This window comes from Rhodnius prolixus, unplaced genomic scaffold (genome assembly GCF_049639745.1).
Source record: "Rhodnius prolixus isolate KJV_2025 unplaced genomic scaffold, Rpr scaffold_5, whole genome shotgun sequence".
Classification (NCBI taxonomy): Eukaryota; Metazoa; Arthropoda; class Insecta; order Hemiptera; family Reduviidae; genus Rhodnius; species Rhodnius prolixus.
Window position 1 is genome coordinate 16736863 of NW_027411624.1, and position 22380 is coordinate 16759242.

A 22380-nucleotide genomic window follows, 5' to 3' on the forward strand; every position below is an offset into this window, starting at 1 on the left:
CTGCCCATGTCAAAGGGAGAAACGATAAATGGTATCGATCTCCTTTACTGGAAGATTTACAAAGTAGTTTTTTTAAGTCAAATCAATACATATGTCGCATTTTTTTTTGTTTTAAATCAATTTGTGACAAAATATAGTTATTTTAAAAACTAATTATATTATTCATTTATTTTTAATCCTTAATTATTGTTTATAGGAGTGAAGTTGATCAAGTTCTTCTATGCCACTGCGGACTTAAACAGGACTTCATTATTTTTCTAAAAGGTGAAACTATTTTTTTATTTTATACTACAGAAAGATTTTTGCTGTCTGAGATATATATCCTGTACCGGACTAAGGAGTTAACGATTCACAGGAAAATTGTAATCTTCAGAAGTTACAAAGATTTCGTGCAGATTCTTTTTTTGATTATTATTATGATTTAAGGCGCGTCAACGTCTGAGGTGATTGGCACCCGGAGCTTTTTTCAGTACACTGCCGGCCTCCGGACAATGTTCTCTCGGTACAGACAATACTGTCTATTACCGGACCATGAGCTGTAAGAAGCCCCCTAGGAAGAGAGAATCTAAGGACCAGCAGCTTGGATTCGAACCCGGGATCTCCGCGTGGGAGTCCATTGCGCTAATCCCTTTCCTCGTAATAGAATGATGAGAGAGAAATTATCCTACCAAAGAAAAGAAGAGTAAAAGAGAGATTTGGGGGAAATTTCTTCTTTATTAATGGAAAATAGCTGGCAATTATGAAGATGGCGTACTTGGAGCAGTTTTGAAATTCATTAAAATTTAACAGATAATAAATGCTTGAGAGGCGGGAGAAGATTCTGGAATGGGTTATCGAATAAATCAGGATTATTTTCTAATAAATATGGATAATAATATCTTCTAGATTAGCTGGTTTTTAGACAAGTTATTCCGCTGTTTTATCATGCAGATTAAATGAAGACAAAATATTAGATATTTGTATTAATTAATAAAGTACCTGTAATAATATTTACCAGATAAATAAGTGTTATTAATGTAGGTAATTAACAGCATTAAAAATAAATTGAAATTAAATGTTGCTTCTAAAATTCATTATGCTTCACGTTCTAGCATATATTCTACAAGAAGTAAGTTCCAGCACTAGCTTGAATGTTAACAATCAAAGCAACTATTTTATCTTCTTAACAAAAACTTACAGTGTAAAAAAGTTAAGTATAAGGTTTGATTAAACGCCAAATGGTGCACTAATCAGCAAATGCCCAACATTTCATTAATACATCCAATATCATATTTTTTTATAATGTATTAGATGGCACAGACCCTTGTGCTGGCCTTTTATCACCCATAAATATTTTTCTGATAGAATTATCACTAAAACATTGCTATTTCAGTCAGTTATAGAGCTAACTTTTCTCTACAATTCAGTAAAAATACATTAAAATCGGAACAATACAAACAGAGAAATAGAGGTTTGAAGTTTGAATGACTTGCAAAACCTCTAAAATTTAACCACCAATATCTCACTAAATATTACTACTAAAACACTACTATTTCAGCCAGTTATACAACTAAATTTTTCTCTACAATTCAGTAGCTCTCTAACTACTATCACTTGAACATTGCAATTTACACCAGTCATCGAGCTACCTCATTGTACGATTCGATTCATTACTTAGGGGAGCTCCTAACTCTTTCATCCTGCCAAATTTTATCAAAATCGAGGAAAAAAAGAGGAACATTTAATTGAGGGCACATCTCGAAGAGAAAGGTATTTTTAAGACTTAACTCTAAAGTGTTATTACTGTTTATTGGACACCTGTTCAGTATTAATAACAATCAAATGTGTCATTGAATTTCTAAATTGGGAGGAAAAAAGATTGACTGCTGCAGATTTACATAATGATCAAAGATTCACAAGACGGTCGTTAATTAAAGAATAAATAGAACTCTTATTTCAAGATGGTGTCCAACAAAAGATGTAATTTCTGAGCAAAATAAAAGAAATTACTTCTTTTTCAATGTAAACAGAAACTGTCAGTAAATATTTCGGGCACCCATATATAAAACGATAACACTTTTTAAATTATCCTTCGAATACTTTTGTCTAAAATGAAAGAATATTGGGCAAGTTAATAGATATGAGCAATAGTAGCCCTATTACTAATCCTGCCGTAGATTTTAAATAGTTCCTATAAATTTAATAAAACTTCGCTTTTCAATATACGCAATATCGTTATTTTACGCAAAAGTATTAGAACTTCGGCTAAAACTGAGCTAATACTCTAATTCTGTCAATACTAAAAATTAAATTATTGAATCTTTTTTACATTATAAGTTACTAATGAAGCCTAAAATATTTACTAAGATTAGAATTCAGAGTAAAATTAATATCCCTAAGCAGCTAGAAAAAATAATATAATAATGCTAAATAATTTCGGAGAACTCTTTTCTAAGTTAGTGTAAAAGCATGCTTCAAATAAAAATTTAAAATAGATGTTATTTATTCAAGTATTTACAAACAACCTAAAAAACAAATCTTTTCTTAAAAACAGACCTAAGCTTTGTAAAGTAGAGTTTAGAAATATCAACTTGTGGAAACAACATCAGAAATTAATAAATAAATAGGTTTTGATAAATTATTTTCTTATTAATCCATACTTTAAATAAAAAGAATTGGACGACAAATAGGTGACCAACCTATTACTAGTGATAGAATAGGTGACCAAACCCTGTGGATTAACTAGCAAAAGGGGTTTAAGGCCAAAAAGCTCCCTGTTTGATAAATGTCCTAGGGTCTCTCTTCAAACCATTTCCTCTACTTTGAATTAACCATTCCAATTCTATGAGGTTTCCTCTCTAGTTCTATTCAACTGTTCTCCCAATACCTCTAATCTATTTTCTACAATTTAGAATAGTTATATCCGTTAAAGAAGCCGTGTACGCATTGATGCTTCAAATTATTTTATGGGGATCTATTCATTGGGAGATGAACTTATTACCAACCATCAAGTACCAAAAGCGAATACTAGAAAGACTATGAAGCTGTACTGTTATGGATTTTAGTCATATTGATCGTATAGTTATTATTATTAGTCTATTGCCTAGTCTTTAACAGATTCAGATAACATATTGTAAAGTTTTTCTAAAAAAAACTTTACTTACACAACTAATGCCAGCCACTAGTTATTAAATATGTGGGTTTGATTAACTAATAAAACTCGCTAAAGTTGTAAGTAATAACCTGATTTATTCACACATTAACATTACTCACATTCACATTTACAAGCAACTAACGCTATTCATTACAGTCACCATTTACAACAGTCACAACAGTTTACTGTTACTTACTCACTTCGTAACGCCACAAAACTGTTCCACGACTGACCACTGGTCCGCACTGCACCGAATTGCACTAGTCTCAGCTACACTAACACAGCTCTACTCATCAACTGACTAATTGCCCAACTAGCTACCACTGAAGCACTCCGCAACACTGACTCTCCAAGACTAACTCATAAACTTGACTAATAACTATAAACTCTAATAACTCCTTAAAACTTGCTTAAAAACTTAATTGAAACTGACTTCTCCAGCTGTGTCTGCCTCCTTTTAACTGCGTGCCTCCCTCCAACTGGGACTGCCCTCCTCCAACTCTCTGAGCATAAGTTTCCACGCCCTCCTGACGTTCATTGGCTGGAGAAAACATACTGCCACCACCTCAGCTGGGGCCGTCCTCCTCCTACTCACTGTCTCGCTCCTACCTGTCAATCACTGGCTGGGAAAACACATATGCCACCACCCCAACTGAGGCCTTTCTCTTAGCTGGCTTTTACACAGGTCACTAACTCCTTGAACAATCTAGCCCTTTCCTTTCTAGTTCAGGTATAGACCGGCCCTTTTGTCTACACAGTGGTGGCCTGATACCGACTTTGGTCGCTTAACCCCTAGAACAATCTAGGCTTTTCTTCTTTGCCACAAGTAGATACCGCCCCTTTTGTTTATGCAGTGGCGGCCTGTTACTGACTGGTCGTTCAACCTCTAGAACAATCTAGGCCTTTCTTCTCCGCCCAGGTCAACTTCGTTACAATATTAAAATATAATTAATTTTAAATAATGCGGAGAAGTATTTTAAGTACATTTATTTATTTTAATTGAATATATAGATTTCGTGACCGTAAATTGCTAAACTTAGGATGGAAGATTTGCGAGGAATCGGTCAAATAAAATAACTCGTCTTTTTGCCAATGTTTCGACAAATATATTGTCCTCTTCAGGGTCTAGATATTACAAATACAAAACAATTTACAGAGTCAGTAACATAGAAAAAAAGTAAAAATGAGTAATACAAAACTAAACAGTAAAATACAATAAATTCTTTATAATTATTGAAACTTACGTGGCTCTGCGGGTTGGTTGAGTTACAGAAACTAAGAGCCAGAACTGGAGAAGCAGGTATATACTGATACAGCGGGACTTACACGGGAATTTTGGTAATGACAGTGGGACAGATACAATAGACTAATTTCCCAATATTTATTTTATTTACTCTTTTGTTGTAATTAGTCTATTGTATCTGTCCTTAGTCCTCTTAGTATCTTTAACTCAACCAACCCGCAAAGCCACGTAAGTTTTCAACAATTATAAGGAATTTATTGTATTTTACTGTTTATTTTTGTATTACTGATTTTTACTGTTTTTCTATGTTACTGACTCTGTAAATTGTTTTGTATTTGTAATATCCAGGCTCTGAAGAAGACAATATATTTGTCGAAACGTTGGCATAGAGACGAGTTGTTTTATTTGACCGATTCCTCGCAAATCTTCCATCCTAAGTTTTTTATTTTAATTCTTCAACAAAGTGTTGAGACTTGATTAACTATAACCTCCTTTCAGATAACAATATTTTTAGGTTGGCAATCGTGCAAGTTATATTTTGTACTTCAAAATGAAAGCAAAGCAATTAACCATCATATAAACATGCACGAGCATTCAAAGACATATGATTAGGTAACTGTAATATAATCTTAGCTAGAAATGTAATAGATATCGGTATCTTTGGTGTTTTGTAACCAAATATTGTAACCAAATAGTGTTAGCCAGCGGAGGTCCACTATTTCTCGGACTTGTGGGACAAAGATACTCATTGACACCAAGAATTACATGCTAGATCTGTTAACTAGTTGATTAAGAGCACTTATCTGCGAAACAATGAGTTAAATCATTTTCCATTCAAAATTCGTTTTAAAGATAATTGAACTCAAATTTATACACCCGGGGTAACTTCTGAAAAACCAAAACAAATCACTTGTGGTACCTTAATGACAACGATTACAAAAAAAAAAAAAAAAATCATTACTAATTTCAGTATTGCATTCCATACAAAATTATGGAATTAATTAAATGAATAATTCGAGTCTTCGGGGATTTATTACGCTGGATATTTGATCAGTGTATATATACATAGTCACGCAGATGAGTTCGGGGGTTGAAAGCCCCCCATTGGATAGTCTCATTGGTCACTCTCTACCAGCGTGCACCCAGCCCCTCACCCCTTCAAAGGGAAATGAATATAAATCCAGTATACATTTATTATACTTGGGACCCTCTCAAATGGCCGTTTATCCTGACATATTAATGTGCCCGCCTGGACATTATGATCGGTGTACCAGCGTTGATGTAGAATGAACTCTGGACGGAGTAAAGCACAATGGTGGGTAGATGATGGTTGCCTGAAAGTTGTGCGAATGGTTTAGAGTTTTGTCCAGTTATATGAATACAAAAATCCTATAATGGTAATGAGGGTGGACGAATGTTTTGAAATGGAAAAGTGACAATGAGGAAAGTAGGGACGTAATGTACTTTAATTCAATAATAAATCCATATTTCTGGATTAATGAATGGATTAAAGAGCAGAGGGAAAACCAGTCCAAATATATTAAATAGAATTAATAGAATGGTTAATGTGCAAACAAGACCACTATAACAATAAATAAATAAATAAATAAATAAATAATTCATTACCGTAAAACCCCTATTTTAGAATTATTTTTTTGAGATTCGTTAATGGATTTCGCCTGCGCATTTAAGTAAATAGAATTCACATTACGTTAGTTGCATTCAAAAAGGTTAATATTAATTAATGCCTTTGTAAATATGGGAATACTGAATTTGTAATTTAAATTCTTTTACGAGTAGTTCTACCATCGTTGATAAATCAACATCGCCCTTGCACTTCTTCAAAATCGTATAAGTACTCGTACATTACAAACTCGATTAACCGGGCTGACCTCCGGCTGACCCACCCCGTAAAACTGAAATCCCGGTTAAACCGAATACACAGTATTACATAGTACTCGTACATTTGTACGTTTAGCACCAGTTTTCTTAACGGATTCCATTGCGTAAGTGAAATAAAAATTCGACCGAAAGGGCAAACGAAAGATGTTTTCTGTAGGACGAACTGATTAACACTGAAGACTAGCTTAAGATTAGGCTGCTCTCTGGGAAGATTAAAATAATGCCAGTAATTATCCATAAAAATATTACATATAACCGTGAAGTTTTAAAATCAACCATTTACGCCACGTAAATCCCATGGTCTTTTGTAAGACCGTGGTAAATCCCAAGAAATTCAGTACTAATTGCACCATATTTTGGATTTTTAAATACATACATAATGACCCTTCAAGAAAATCAGGTCTAAAAGAGTTGCTGCCACGCCTACAATTATGTTACATCGGAAGACAAAAAAATTTTTCCTGTCGCCACCGAAAATTAACTTTTGTTTCGGCGCCGATCCAGGTGTTCTTATGATGACTCAACATGATCCTGGTTAATCCGAATCCTGGTTAACCGAGGGCCGGTTTATCGAGGTTATATTCTATAAAAACTGTTAATAAAATGGTAAATAAAGTTAATGAAACAAAAAGTATTTGAAGACTATAAATTATATTTTAAGAATTGAATTTCATTTTTGACTACTGATTACGTACGACTACTTAGGATAATTCACGACTCACATGGAAACAGATCTACCAGACTGAAAAAAAAAGAATTTGACAAACGATTGACATTTCTCTGCTACGGGGAAGTGACCAATACTTAACATTGTAATGATTGATTCGCTTAACGTTTTTACAAAAACGTAAGTAGACAAAAGCTGTTCAATTGAGTGAGACTACCAAGTCCTTTAATTCCTACCAATATAATCTTTCCCATCCAAAACTCTCGTAAGCATTGTTTACGCCCTGCACAACGTATTAGAAGAAGGGTTATTTAAAATTGTACAGTTGGAGGACCTGGTTTTGGAGCCAGACCAAGAACGCAGTTAGAGAGAGTCGAAATAGTGTTTAGATGAAGAAAAGACTTCTGGTGGAAATTTAATGAAATTCTCGACTAAAATCGGAGTTCTACATGCTTAAAATATTTCTATAATAATAGAGCTAAGAATAAATAATAAATTGATATCAACACAAATCATCGCTTGATTGAAGTCATATAGATAAAATTCAGTTTTTTGTTATGGCATTGTAATTAACCTTTAACCTTTAAAATGATGAATAAGTAATTAAGAAAGTAAAGCAAAGTAACGCCCATTTTCTCGGATAGGTATACATCCATCTACCTAATTAGATGACTACTAGCTGCAGCACAAACGTCTTTACATATAAATGATTTTATTAACCATTAAAATAAAATCCAAGATCTAGACCAGGGGATTCGAACCCCACTAACCAACAATTAAATTAATCCTAGCTATGCGGGCCACGCCTTTAACCACTCGGCTATCGTGGCATCTTGATTGTTACTGGTTGAAAACTTTATTTGACAAATAAAACAATTTTTAATAACTCTGGAAGGGGGAGAAATAGGTTAATGCGACCAATTTAATGCTACAAACCCCGTTAATATTGAAATTATTTTATGTTTTATATTTGGCCTTGAAAAATATTTTAAATAATATAATGAAAAGTTGGCATCTTTACAACCGGTGCCAAAAAACACCTATAAAGTAATAAACATTTTAATTGTAATTAATTTTGGTTTTGTTTTGATGTTTATTGTGTTTTGTATGTAAAAAAAAAAATTTTGTTGTCAGCGTTAATAAATGAATAAAAAGTAATAATTAATTTAATAAGCTTTGCTTTAAGTGAGCAGTGGTTTTTTTTGTAAAACAGTTTGAGTTGATTGTAAAATTAAAATTATTTGAAAATTAATTATTCAATTAATGAAATGTTCAAAACAAAGGACCAACGCACTGTAATTTAAACAAATGCAGACTTTATTTGGAACAAATCTTTCACAATTAATTTATTTTTTAATTATTTTAACTATTTTAATACATGTATATTTTGAGAACAGATTTTTCGTAAATATGTAAATGACATATCGATAATTATAAACAAATAATTAAATCGATTTTAGGTGCGATACTCTCATGACTTCCTCTTACATCTATTGATGTAATAAATTTTTTGTAAAAAAATCTGCGATAAAATCTCCAAAATTTTATTCAATGGAGGGGCCACTTCCTCTTAGTCGAATTAATGAAAATGTTGACTATCACCATTATATTTAGTTTTTAATAATACAGTATTATACAATTTATGAGATGGCTTAATTTTCTTAAAATGTTACTGTAGAGAAAAACTTAACTTCTTGCCTAAAACTGTCTTAAAAGAACCGTTTTCTGGGAAAATAATGTTTTAAATTAAAGTCGACGAGCCTATATATTTGAGATTACCATATAAAGTTAAAAATAATAAATCGGAGCGATAGAATTAGCTTAATAGTGAGCTAAGATCCCAGGTTCGAAACCAGCTGCTGGCTCTTAGATTTTCGTTTCTTCCTAGAGGCTTTTTAGATCTCACTGTCCGATGATGAACAGTGTTCTCTGTAACGAGATAACACAATCTGAAGGCCAACAGTAGTTTGTAAAAAGTAAAGGGAGCCAATAATAACCACTGATGGTGACGCGTCCTAAATTAAAAAAAATAAACTAAAAACGATTCATTTATGGATAAACTGATTTGGCTGTTCCGTAAAGTTCGAGTCCGTAAGTCCATATTGGTGTGAGAAGAGCTGTATAGAATCGTCGTTTGTTCTGTAGTGAGAGTTTTGAGCGTTTGTCGAGTAGTCTGGCTAGAAGTTTGTATCGTTAGTTTAGTTCGGTACGTTTAAGTCTCGTATAGGGGTTCCAGGTAAGCCTCTTGTCTAGGTACATCCCAAGGTACCGCAAATAGTCGGCTGGTGGGATAGGTGTATGATGTAAGAAGACAGGTGGTGGAGTTTGACGTTTGAGTGTGAAGACTATGTATTTAGACTTAGTTGGGTTAATTTTTATACGCCAGTTTTCTAACCAAGGTTCTATTGAGTGAAGGTGGGACTGTAGTGAGCGTACTGCGAGGATATGGTCAGAGTCTTTAAAATCTTTAAAACATTTTAAAATTTTTAAAAAGAAAAAGGTCTATCAAGATTCTGTGAAATGCAGCACACTTCTGGTTGATCCAAACCGAACTATCAAATTATATCTAATTATTTTGGAGTTTTTCCTGATTACGTGACGATAGACTCACTCCAAACGATTTGGAAAAAAACAACCTTTTTCAATTGAATTTTCCTCCTAAATCCGCCCCAAATTTCTTATTTTATTCAATTTGATTTTCTTTGAATCTCCTAAAAAAAAAACTGTCCATATCTTAGATTGGTTTTCTTGGGGTTTCTCAGCTGCGAAGTGGAGGATACCATCTACAAACCCTTGATGATTTCTAGAGACACGACAAAGAGATCTGAGAACTCCTCAAAATTGGGTGCAACTTCCTTGTTCGCCTGTCCACTTCTCCTTATTTCCTTCATTTGATCAAATAATATTATCCTTCTTAGAAACATATATTTTTTGACTTTTAAAGGAGGTAATATTTTATCTGGAAGCGAAAATGTTTTATTTCAACTCCTCCGTTCAATGAAATTGAATATAATATTTTATATATCAAAGAAATTGTTAGCTACTTAATGTCAGTAGGCTGGTAAAATATTGAAAAATAAAGCTTGGACCTGGGAACTACCAGGAAAACCGCACGAAGATCCTGTATTTTGGTATTTTTCGAGGGTTTTTTTTTTTATTTTCTCTCTAATTCTCCTAGCATTCATCCATCTCTATCTCATTCTTTATATTATTTGATAGGACATGTGGAAGTAGAGGAGCGAATGATAAGGGGCTGACGTGTACTTCCAACTTCTTGTTCAACTTGCTGCCCACACTAGGCTAGAAGCTAAGGCTGGCCTTAGTCAACTCTTCAGTATCAATTCTCTTCAATCATTATCAAGCAATTCATCACAACATTGACGACACAAATGACAATCCCTCCAAACTCCAACATCTAAACATCCGCCTACACTAATCAATAAGATGGCTTCCCACCATGCGCTTGTTTTTCCTTACAAATTTTCCAATCGCCTTCTACATTACGCTATCTGTAGTGACCTGATTTACCAAGTAATTTTCTATAGACTGCTTAATAGAATTTCATTTTGTTATCTAATTAATTATTTACTTTAATAAACATAGAAAAACAAATTTTTTACGTATTGTGGCATCAGGTTGCAAATAAAGCCTAAAATTTGCTAAACAATTTTTTCAGGCGGGCCTCTAACTATCAAATTTGAACGGAGACGACTAGCAAACATACTTTACTGTAAATTTCTAATATTATTAACCATTTAATAAAATCCAAGGCTTCTAAGACCGGGAATCGAACCCAGTACCACAATACGAGGGTCGTTTGAAAAGTCCGTGCAAAGTCAGAGAGATAGCACCACTGGCGCGTATCGAGGTTATGTTTAGTTAGTAGCATCTCTTGGAAGAACACACACCAAGTTTCAGCCAGATCGGTCAATTTCTTTGTGTTTGGCATTCGTTTGAATCGAGGAAGTCGAGTGATTTTCAAAAAATGGACGAAAAAGAATTTCCTGTGTTGATTAAACACTACTTTATGAAAGGCAAAACGCCTCAGGAGACTAAAGAGAAGCTTGATAAACATTATGGTGACTCTTCACCTTCGATTAGAACAGGTTTCAAAATTTTCGGAGTGGCCATATGGGCACAAATGACGCTGAACGTTCTGGAGGCCCCTGTTGAGGTTACTACTCCAGAAATCATTGATAAAATCCATGATATGGTGATGGATGACAGAAGAGTGAAGGTGCGTGAGATTGCTAGTGCTGTGGGCATCTCGAATGAACGGGTACATAATATTTTGCATCAACATTTGGACATGACAAAGCTATCCTCAAGATGGGTGCCGCGATTGCTCACGCTTGACCAAAAACGAAATCGTGTGAAGTGTTGCAAGGACGGTTTGCAGCTGTTCCAGAAGAATCCGCAGGACTTTAAGCGTCGTTTCGTCACTGTGGATGAAACATGGATACATCACTACACTCCTGAGACCAAAGAACAATCTAAACAATGGGTTACCAAGGGGGAATCTGCGCCAAAAAAAGGCGAAGATCGTTCCTTCGGCCGGAAAGATTATGGCGACTGTCTTTTGGGATTCGCAAGGAATAATCCTCATCGACTATCTGGAAAAGGGTAAAACTATTACAGGTGCATATTATTCATCGTTATTGGACCGTTTGAAAACCGAGCTGCAAGAAAAACGCCCACGATTGGCCCACAAACCATCACGACAACGCACCAGCTCACACCTCAGCAGTTGTGGTCGCAAAATTAATGAAACATCCCCCCTATTCTCCAGACTTGGCTCCCTCGGACTACTATTTGTTCCCCAATATGAAGAAATGGCTGGCAGGAAAAAGATTTTATTCAAACGAGGAGGTGATTGCAGAAATGAATGGCTATTTTTCAGACTTGGACAAATCCTATTATTCGGAAGGGATCAACAAACTAGAGCAGCGTTGGACGAAGTGTATAAGCCTAAAAGGAGACTATGTTGAAAAATAAAAAAGGTTTACCCCAAAAAATTAAGTAGTTTTTATTTTTGCACGGACTTTTCAAACGACCCTCGTGCAATATTAGCTTTACAGGTCTCGCCTCTAACAGCTCGGCTACCGTATAACTAAAATTTAAATTAAATAATCTCTACTTATAGGATTCCTAATTGTCATTAGATAGTATTAGTTGTATCATTTAAATGTAGAGGATATTTATTGCATCTGAATTATAAACATTTTAAGACTGATAGTACCTAGTGTAGTGCCAAGTGTGTGGCTACAAAACGAGGACTTATTTCACCTTTTAGGCTGTCAGCCCAGCATTGGACGAAATAAGAAAGGACTGCTTTAATAAATATTTTCTAGCAACTAGTGAGATACTTTGAATACATTAACGGGAAAGATTGGCGATGTGTCTTTGGAAAGGTACCTTCTGTGGCTCCAAGCCAGGTTAGCCAGGAGGTTATCAACTGCTCTCTGTATCTCAGGAGGCACCTTTGAAGGCACAGCACATGCTTCACAAGTTGAGTAAAGTGCATTATTTGATAAATTAAGGAATAAGTTTAATCCTTTACATGAAAGATATTGATCACTTAAATATGTGGCAGGAGGTTTCCAATTTTTTTTTTGGTAATTAAACGCAACTCTCCCAAAATTACCAAATAATTATTAAACCTTCTTGTTTGTAACAGATGTAAAATTAATTTTTAGCCATTTTGTGTATGCTTGAGAACATCTAAAGCACTTAAAATTTGATTTTTCTTAGAAAAATCACTAGGAAAACGACTTATTTCCCGATATTAAGAAAAATACTGGCATTACCGCCTTGGCAATATTTTTAGTAGAAAGGGAATGAAAAAATACATAAAAATGGCCTATCGCGTGCTCTTCTTTCTCTTTGATAACAAGTTAAAAAATTGAAATATGATTAATAAATACCAGATTTTGAAATGGCCTAGCACCTTCAATTTTGAAGATATCGAATTGCGATTTCCGGTTTCTTTCATAACTTTTTATACTCTTTAAAACTGTGTAAATGAAAATGGGGGTCAACTGCGAACCCTCTCTTTTGGTCGCGCGTCAGCCGCGTATACGGGCAGGAATCTAAAATCAAGTCACATATTCTGAAACTAGAGGTAACGGACATTTTTCCTGTACCATTTTTTGCTCAGATCAACCGTTTAAGCATGAAATGCATTTGAACCGTCTTAAAATGAACACCCTGTATATTTAGTTATTTTCTTTTGTAGGTAATTTTTTGATTTTGTGATGTTTGTGAATATAAATGTAAATATAATTAATAAAGATAATTATTATTATTATATTGTAAAGTTTTTCTATCTTTTACTAAAAACTTTATCAACACAACTAGTGCCTGCCTGCCACTAGTTAATTTAAATATGTGGGTTTGATTAAATAATAAAACTCGCTAAAGTTGTAAGTGATAACCTGATTTATTAACACATTACCTTTACTAACATTAACATTTACTAGCAACTAACGCTATTCATTACAGTCACCATTTACAACAGTCACAACAGTTTACTGTTACTTACTCACTACGTAACGCCACAAAACTGTTCCACGACTGACCACTGGTCCGCACTGCACCGAATTGCACTAGTCTCAGCTGCACTAACACAGCTCTACTCACTAACTGACTAACCGCCTAACTGGCTAACTCTGAAGCACTCCGCAACACTGACTCTCTCAAAAACTGTCACTTACAAAGTGTCTCTCCAAACTAACTTTCCAAGACTGACTGCAAAGACTAACTCTCAATGACTGACTTCTCCAGCTATGTCTGCCTCCCTTTAACTGCGACTGCCCAACTCCGTCTGTCTCACGCCCACCTGCCGCTCACTGGCTGAGGAAAACACATACTGCCACCACCCCAACTGGGGCCGCCCTCCTCCAACGCTCTGTCTCTCTCCAACTCGGTCTGTTTCACTCCAACCTGCCGCTCATTGGCTGGAAAACACATAATGCCACCACCCCAACTGGGGCCGCCCTCCTACAACTCCGTCTGTCTCTCTCCCACCTGTCAAACACTGGCTGGGGAAAACACATACTGCCACCACCTTAACTGGAGCCTTTCTCTTAGCTGGCTTTTACACAGCGGTGGACAGTTACAGGCTACGGTCACTAAACTCCTAGAACAATCTAGCCTTTTCCAGTTCAGGTAGAGACCGGCCCTTTTGTTTACACAGTGGTGGCCTGTTACCGACTTTGGTCGCTCAACCCCTAGAACAATCTAGGCTTTTCTTCTCTGCCCAGGTCAACTTCGTTACAATATTTGATAAATTCATTTTTTATAGAAGCGTTTTCAGCCTTTTTGTTTTCATCTGTTTTTCCTATTTAGTCGATTAAGGGGTGCCTACGATGTTATCTCCTACGATGTACCTCGTATGTTATCGTTAGGTAGTGTCCAATTTAAGACAGGTTTTTTATCTTGATTGTTATTGAGATAAATTTGAATCTTTAATATAATATTTTTATGGTCACTAAAAGCTAATATAAATCCTTATAGGTTTTGAGATATCCCAGATATCTTAGACTTAAGGTTTGTTCATTGTGCCTTGGTACATTACAGAGAGCACGATAAGACTGGAAAGTCGCAGTGCAACATTATACTTCGTTAAATAAGTCTGAATTGCTACGGATAGATTTCATGCAATACTTTATAGTTATTCAGAATAAAAAGAAATACTTCGAATTGGAACTGAGTAATCTAGAAAACAGTAATAATTTGTTACAACACTACAAGCAACAAAAATATAGGAACAACAGCATCGTGTGTTTCCGTGAGATAATATTGTTATTGCCCTCAATAACACAAGCCATTCTTAATAACATTATACCGTGCATTTGATGCCTTTTCCGTCATATCATAACACTCAGGCACGCCATTATTGTTACCTTCAATGCTGTATATATTTTTGTACTATCCGAACCCAGCTGGCAACTTGCTGTGTTTTATCTCAACTACACAAAACTACGAATTGAATAAGAAATAATATAAATAAACTTGGTATTAGTATTATGTACATTTCCATTAATATTTTCAAAAATCTCTTAGAAAGCCCCTCTTTTGAAAAAGAAAACATGTTTTTTCTTAAATGATTTATTTTATTTAGTCTAAATGAAATGTTCACACAAATCAATGAGAAGCATGATGCTTGGCAAGATTACCAATGTTTGGTTCGAAATTTTGGTTAGTTTCAGTTTTAAATCACCTCGAAACTTCACCTTCAATTTGTTTCTCTGCTTTGTTAAAATAGAATTAACATGACTGAAATCAAATTCAACCATACACGAACTTAGGAAATATGCAATCAAAAAGCGAAAAGGGAAAATGTCGTATTACAAAGTTTTGGTTATTTTAGCGTAATATTTATGTTCTTTGCTTCAAAGTCATCGAATATTACAATGACTTCATCTGGCAAATGCAATCTTTACTCACTGTATTGTAATTACTAGGGAACGGATTCGTATGTATTTACATATTTTTTTCTAGGCAATTTACAGACGTTTTTCAACTAGAAGTGTTCATACTGACACTTTTTAAGCCGTTTGAGTCTACTTTTATTTCACATATTTCCACATATTTGGATGTTATCGCATATTTATACATATTTGATTAAAATAAATAAATATTTCTACATATTTAATCAAAATATGTACATATTTTTCATTTTGGGCATATTTTCATAATTGGGAGGTGGTTGACAGGAACTGTGAATCACAGTGGTTAAAAAAGTGTTTTTAAAAGCACCAAGTCGCATTAAAATGCTAAAAGATCTCTATCCAGACTTGTGCCTTCCGCCAGAACCAATATTGACAAGATGGGGTACTTGGCTGGAAGCAGCTCAGTATTACTATGAAAACTACAATAAAATCAAGAATGTCCTTTCACATCTCGAAGACGAAGCAGTAGCGATAAATACAGCCAAGTCTTTATTCGAGAAACCTAATTTAAGGAACGACCTTGCATTCATTTCTGACAATTGCGTATTTCTTGCACAAGCCATTACCCAACTTGAGTCCCAAAATGTTCGACTGACAGAAAATGTGTCCAACGTTAAAAAAGTCATCGAAAAGGTGGAAGGAATACCTGGGAGTAAGGGAGATCTGATCAGATCAAAACTGGTAGAAGTACTGAGCAAGAACAAAGGGTGGGAGACCATCTGTCAGATTTCTGATATTATCAGTGTAACAAAAGTCACCTCAGAACATCGTGTACCCTTTACAACCAACGAGATAACTTCTTTCAGCAAGGCACCTATCTGTAGATGTTGAACGATCTTTTAGTCGTTAGAAGTCCATCTTACGCCCAGATCGTCGTCACTTTACGTTGCAACATTTGAAATTTCATGTGGTTGCAAACAATTTCGAAGAGTGAAGTTTTCAAAATTGAAAATTTAACACATCTTTTTATAAATAGTAAAAATGTTCTTTGTTGTATAAATCATTATAACTTGTAAAAACAAATTATTTTGTTCCTAATAAATTATTATAAATTGTAAAAATATTCTTTTCTTGTATAAATAATTATAACTTGACCCCCCAAAAAAAATCTATTTTCATAAAAAAAAATGTCCATTTTACTTAAATATTCCAGAAAATATTTTAAGAAAATCACATATTTTCCACATAATTGACGAAAATAAATGCATATTTTAGTTAAATATTTGGCATTTTTAAATACATAAAAATCCGTTCCTTAGTAATTACAAAATAGCACTTCAAACGAAAATCGTATATACGAGTTGTGGCTATTAAATAAGGAGACTATTGTTGTAAAACATTTTATTTTAAATTTATACATATTTAGTTATTATCACCTTTAATATACACCCCTCCCTTATCCCTACTATTGTTCGAAACAGTGCTGGAAGTCTTTTTCTGTCAGCTCCTGCATGACGCATACCGCTTTTTCTTTCACAGCTTCAACGGACTGAAATCGTGTTCCTTTTAATGCAGATATTACTTTGAGGAACAGATAAAAGTCACATGGGACCAGGTCAGGCGAATAAGGCGGATGGCCTAAAACTGGGATGTTGTACTTGGCTAGAAACGTCTTGGACAGACAATGCAGTGTGAGCCGGCGCGTTGTCTTGCGTTGGAGAACCCATGACTGGTTCTTCCACAAAGCGGGTCGTTTTTTCCTTACTCATTCACAGAGTTGAGCAAGCACCTCACGGTAGTAATGTTGATTAATTATAATCGATATTTTCATCCGTTTTGGATGTGGAAGGGCGCGACCCGGGCGGTCATCATCTCCGACGTCTTCTCTCGGCCATCTTGGAAACGCTTGAACCACTCAAAAACTTGGGCACGTGATAAAAATTCATCACCATAAACTTCTTTTAATAAAAGATAAGTTTCAGTAGCGGTTTCACCAAGTTTTGATGTGAAATTTCACAACAATTCGTTGCTCTACTACAACACTTAATCAATGTTTTCGGCAAAACGAAACTAACACTAACACAAACGGACGGTTCCGGGTCAGACAGATTTCTCTACAAACACGTGAGACGCTGCAATCGAAAGAGAAGGCTTTACGCTGCACAGCTGTCGGTTAAGATTTGGCGGATGCATAGTTTTTTCTGTAGCAGCATCAGTCTCGTTATTTAATAGCCACATCTCGTACTGCGTTGCTGTCAGTAAATTTGCGATTGAATAGCATTAATATTCATCGACCCCCTAATCGATTTCCTAGATCGACCCCCTAATTATATTATCGACCTCTTTGAAGACCCCTGTACTAGGCTAATATTATTATTGTTATATAAAGATAGCTGAAGTTCTATTTTATCTTTCATAAACTGAACACCCAAAATTTAAAGACAAGCTTGTCTTTCTGAAACAGCTTTTTAGAAGGTAACGAAAGACTTCCCACCAAAAGATGTCCTTATACGGATTTTCAGGCGCAAATGTTTTTTTTTTTTTTTTAAATAAAAGATGTTAAGATAATATAAGCAACGTTCATTTCAAATATTTTTACTCCCCAAGAAGATTCTTTATTATTATAAGGATTCTTTATTTTAAAAGGGGATGAGCAGCTTATCTCTAAGTTACATTTTAGAATAATGTACGCTCTTGTATCTTATAAATTATTAAAGAGGTTTAAAAGTTTTGCCGAAATTTGAAGTTTTAAGGAGATACCAAAAATGGAAATATTAATTTACTGAATGAATTTTTTAACCTTTCAGAGACTTTTCTTATAATGGTTTCTTTAATTTTTGCTAATTTGGCTAGAGCGCTATCTATACTCGATGATCTATGACTTTTATTTAAATTAATTATCTAAGAAAACATATTATACTTTCATTGAAAAAGGAAAGGAATATTTAACTTACAATTTGGAAATGTTCAAATGAAAACCTCAAGTATTATAATGAAAGAAAAACGTGCGAACATTGACTTCACATTTTAACAGGACAAAGGATCATTTCAATATAATCTGATAATTATTATTTTTCATTTATCTTCAGCAAGATAACTTTATTTTGTAGATAATTTAGAAATAAAAGAAAAGTAAAGTAATGCGTATTTTTTCACGTAGCCTTTAAAAGTCTAACAACCAAAATTAGTTGTAGTTGACGGAGGCGACTAGCTGACATATTTAACTACAAAAATTTCTGATATTAACCATTAAATAAAATCCAAGGGTAAGACCGGGAATCGAACCTACTACCAACAAAACATCACAGCTTTGAGAGACCACGTCTTTAACCCCTCGGCTATCGAGGTACCTTTCTATTGATTAATTTCAGACACCTTATTCGTTTCCATTAGTTCAAAATATAATAGTTAATTTAAATAGTTTAAATAAAGAACTACAATTCTTTTTCGCACAATAAAATTTATAAACAAAATCTTGTCCATTTATGGAAAATATTTGCCCCAAACAATAAATGCTGATTCTGCAATCTTTATTGTTAGATATCTAACAATTTATTGTTGTTTGTCACACATTAAAAGCTTGGCCATCTTGTTCACATTGAAAGCTTTTGTTGAACGCGAGGATGAGAATTGCTATTAAATAAATAACAAGAAAGAATTATCAACATTCTAAACAGTATTTAATTATTTGTTTTCTCAGGGCAGTGTCCTAGGTCCTATTCTTTACTCCTTATGTACAGCAGACATACCTCAACATCCAAATACTAACCTCTCCACCTTTGCTGACGATACTGCAATCTTATCTCCTCATTCTGATCCTCTTATCGCTACACGAACTCTACACATATCAACCACTTACAGGACTGGCTTTTCAAATGGAGAATCAAAACCAATGTTACGAAGTCTAAGTTTATAGTATTCACTCTCAGACGGAAAATCCTACCTCCTATCATCTTGGACCAAACTCCTATACCAACTGTGGACAAAGTACGCTACCTTGGACTGCACCTAGGCAAACGGTTGACATGGAATCCCCATACTAGACTGAAAAGACAAGAAACTAACCAACGCTACAAAACTTCTCGCCAGACTACTTGACAAACGATCGAAATTTAACCTACATAACAAAAGACAGTTACTGCGACCCATTTGGTCATACGGCATCGAAGTATGGGGATCGACTAAGGGTTCCAACTCACTACGCTTCCAGGCTTACTTAAAAATACTTCGAAAACTTCTTAACGCTCCGTTCTATGTATCTAACCTCACACTATCCATAATGACCTCAAAATCCCTTTCATTACAGATCTTTCTAACAAATTTCATTCCTCTACAGCAGCTCATCCTAACCCTCTCTCATAGAACACCTATCTTCCTCCACATTACCAGGTAATCCTCTAAGGAGATTGAAGAGAAGATGGCCTCGTGATCTACTCTTATCGTGAGAGCAAAGCACGTTACTGGAGTGGCACCACTGGGTGCCTTCTCCACTCATGATTTTCTTTTATTTCTTTTTTCTTTTACCATATTTGCTTGTTGCAACAACCGTTGCAGTGGTAAATTACAATAAAATATTGAAAAATCAATAAATAAATATTATTACTGTACTATTTTATTGTTTTGCTTGAGGAGTTTGTTTGATTGAAGTTATTGTTTCTTTATCCTCGTGTATACACGTCAAACCCAAATCTCTATTACGGTGCGTTCGACGTGTACACTCGTGAAAAATATAAAATTGCCATTTACTATAAAAACTCGAAATTTTAATAAAATACAATAAGAATATTATTTGGTGGGGATGTTTCCTTTATCTTACCAATAGAACTGCGGTGGGAGCCAGCCAAATGATAAGTGGTTGGTACATGTTTGGTCTCCGCATTAGAGATTGGGGAATTAGGCACACAAATAGAAGCTCTCAACCCTTGTACAATGCCGTTTTTACCTTAGATAGAGATTCAGAACTCAGTACGAGCATGATTTCATTTTGCACAGAATTCAAGCTGTTTTCTTCCTTGTAAAAGCTCTTGCGTCCCTAGTTAACTAGAGCGATGCAAGATTTTTGAATGAGCACAGAATGCTCTGGTAATCTCAAGCTCCAGAGATTGCAGAAAAAGTCGCTTGCAGTGACTATTACAGACGTTGTAAACTTTTGGTTGTTTTGCCTTTGCTTTCGACGTGTATACGAGGGGGTACCCAAAAAACCGGAATTATTTTTTAAAAGCTATTTATTTACAAATTTTTTACAGAACAACCTTATCCCCTTCAAAATACTCTCCATTACAACTAATACATTTGTCCCACCGGTGCTTCCACTGTTCGAAACATTTTTTGTAGTCATCTTTAGAAATAGCTGACAGCTCCTTCTTCGTTTTTTTCTTGACCTCTTCAATGTTGTCAAATCGGTGACCTAACATGCCCTTTTTCATGCGTGGAAATAAGAAAAAGTCGCAAGGAGCCAGGTCAGGCGAGTAAGGTGCGTGGGGCAGCGGAACCATGCCATTTTTAGCCAAAAACTGTGTAACAGAGATGGCTGTGTGTGCAGGTGCATTGTCGTGGTGGAAGAACCAGTCTCCTGTTTGCCACAAATCGGGTCTTTTTTGGCGAACACTATTGCGCAATCTTTTCAAAACTTCCAAATACAAGGTTTGATTGACGGTCTGACCTGGGGGGACAAACTCTGAATGGACTACGCCTTTGGCACCAAAAAAGCAAATCAGCATTGTTTTGATGTTTGACTTGACTTGACGACATTTTTAAACCGAGTAAACCACTCGTATACTTGAGTTTTTTCCATAGCGTCATCTTTGTAAGATGTTTTCAACATTAAAACACTTTCAGCAGCATTTTTGCCGAGTAGAAAACAAAATTTCAGAGCTGCACGTTGTTCACTTAAACTTGCCATCATAAAAAACGAAAAAAGAACAAAACAGCGCTGGTAAAAACAATCACTGCAGATGAACAGAACAAGCCAGGCAGACAACACAGGCAGGACTGAACTGGCAAGGAATTGCGCTGTACACGTCTAGCGGCAGAAATGCGTACTACATAAGCTCCATGCGCGGCAACGCAATTCCGGTTATTTTTGGGTACCCCCTCGTACACGTCATTGTCGTGATTTTAATTCCGCACACTGTGTTTTTTTTTTTTTTTAAAAACTAAATTCCACTCTTAACTGGTTATTACTTCTTTTCATTTAAAAGTAATAGGTGTTTCTAAAGCGTTTTCATTAAAAGATAGTATAGTGTTATTAAATCTACGAAACTATAAACAATTTAAAGACAGTGAAGATTGCAAGCTGCTGAATTTTCCATTTTTGGATGAATATCGTAGCTAGCAGAAGAGACTTGTCTTATTATACATGGAGATACCATGCAATACAGGCTTTGTAAATAGATGCTCGAAAAGTTCTGGAAATTAATAAGCACTCCTACACACGCACACTTTTCAGGAAAATTGGCAATTAGTAGAACAATTTTGTAATATATGGTATAAAATATTAGGTTGTTACAATTTCACTTCCGTATGATATTCAATATGGTGGACAATAGTACCTTATTAAGGCCTGGGCCGTACAACTTAATTAGCTGGTTTTAATAGTTATTAATAAAACAGGAAGATGTTATTCTCTTGTGTGACGTAATGTCAATTGAAATACTCCATTCATTCCGGAAACATTGTATTATACCATGTATTATTATACACAGCGTCGAAATTACTACCAAGAAATGATCCGCCCTTCTTCATACCTATGGAATACAAGTTGATGACAATGTTAGCACCCTCTCTAGCGTCCTTTTTTAGTAAACATATAATGCATAACATAACAAAACTTCCAACTTCCGACTTCATTTACATACAAAAGAGTTTATAGAATCCATTTCCTGCTCTCATATTCATTTCTTCGAGCCTAATAACTTAATTTTATTTTATAACCTTACTTTATCCTTTATCTTATTTCAAATTCAATAGTTTTTGTTTTGTGCTAGAATAAATCAAAAGAAAGGGTAGGAAGTGCTTGCTATAGAAGGCATTGATTACCCGC

At 34.9% G+C, this 22380-nt stretch overlaps 1 protein-coding gene across 3 annotated transcripts in view; it reads right to left on the reverse strand.

Annotated features, from left to right (window-relative positions):
* LOC141458884 (neurotrimin-like) overlaps nt 1–22380 on the reverse strand; it is a 708924-nt gene that overhangs the window by 333249 nt on the left and 353295 nt on the right. The window lies entirely within an intron of this gene.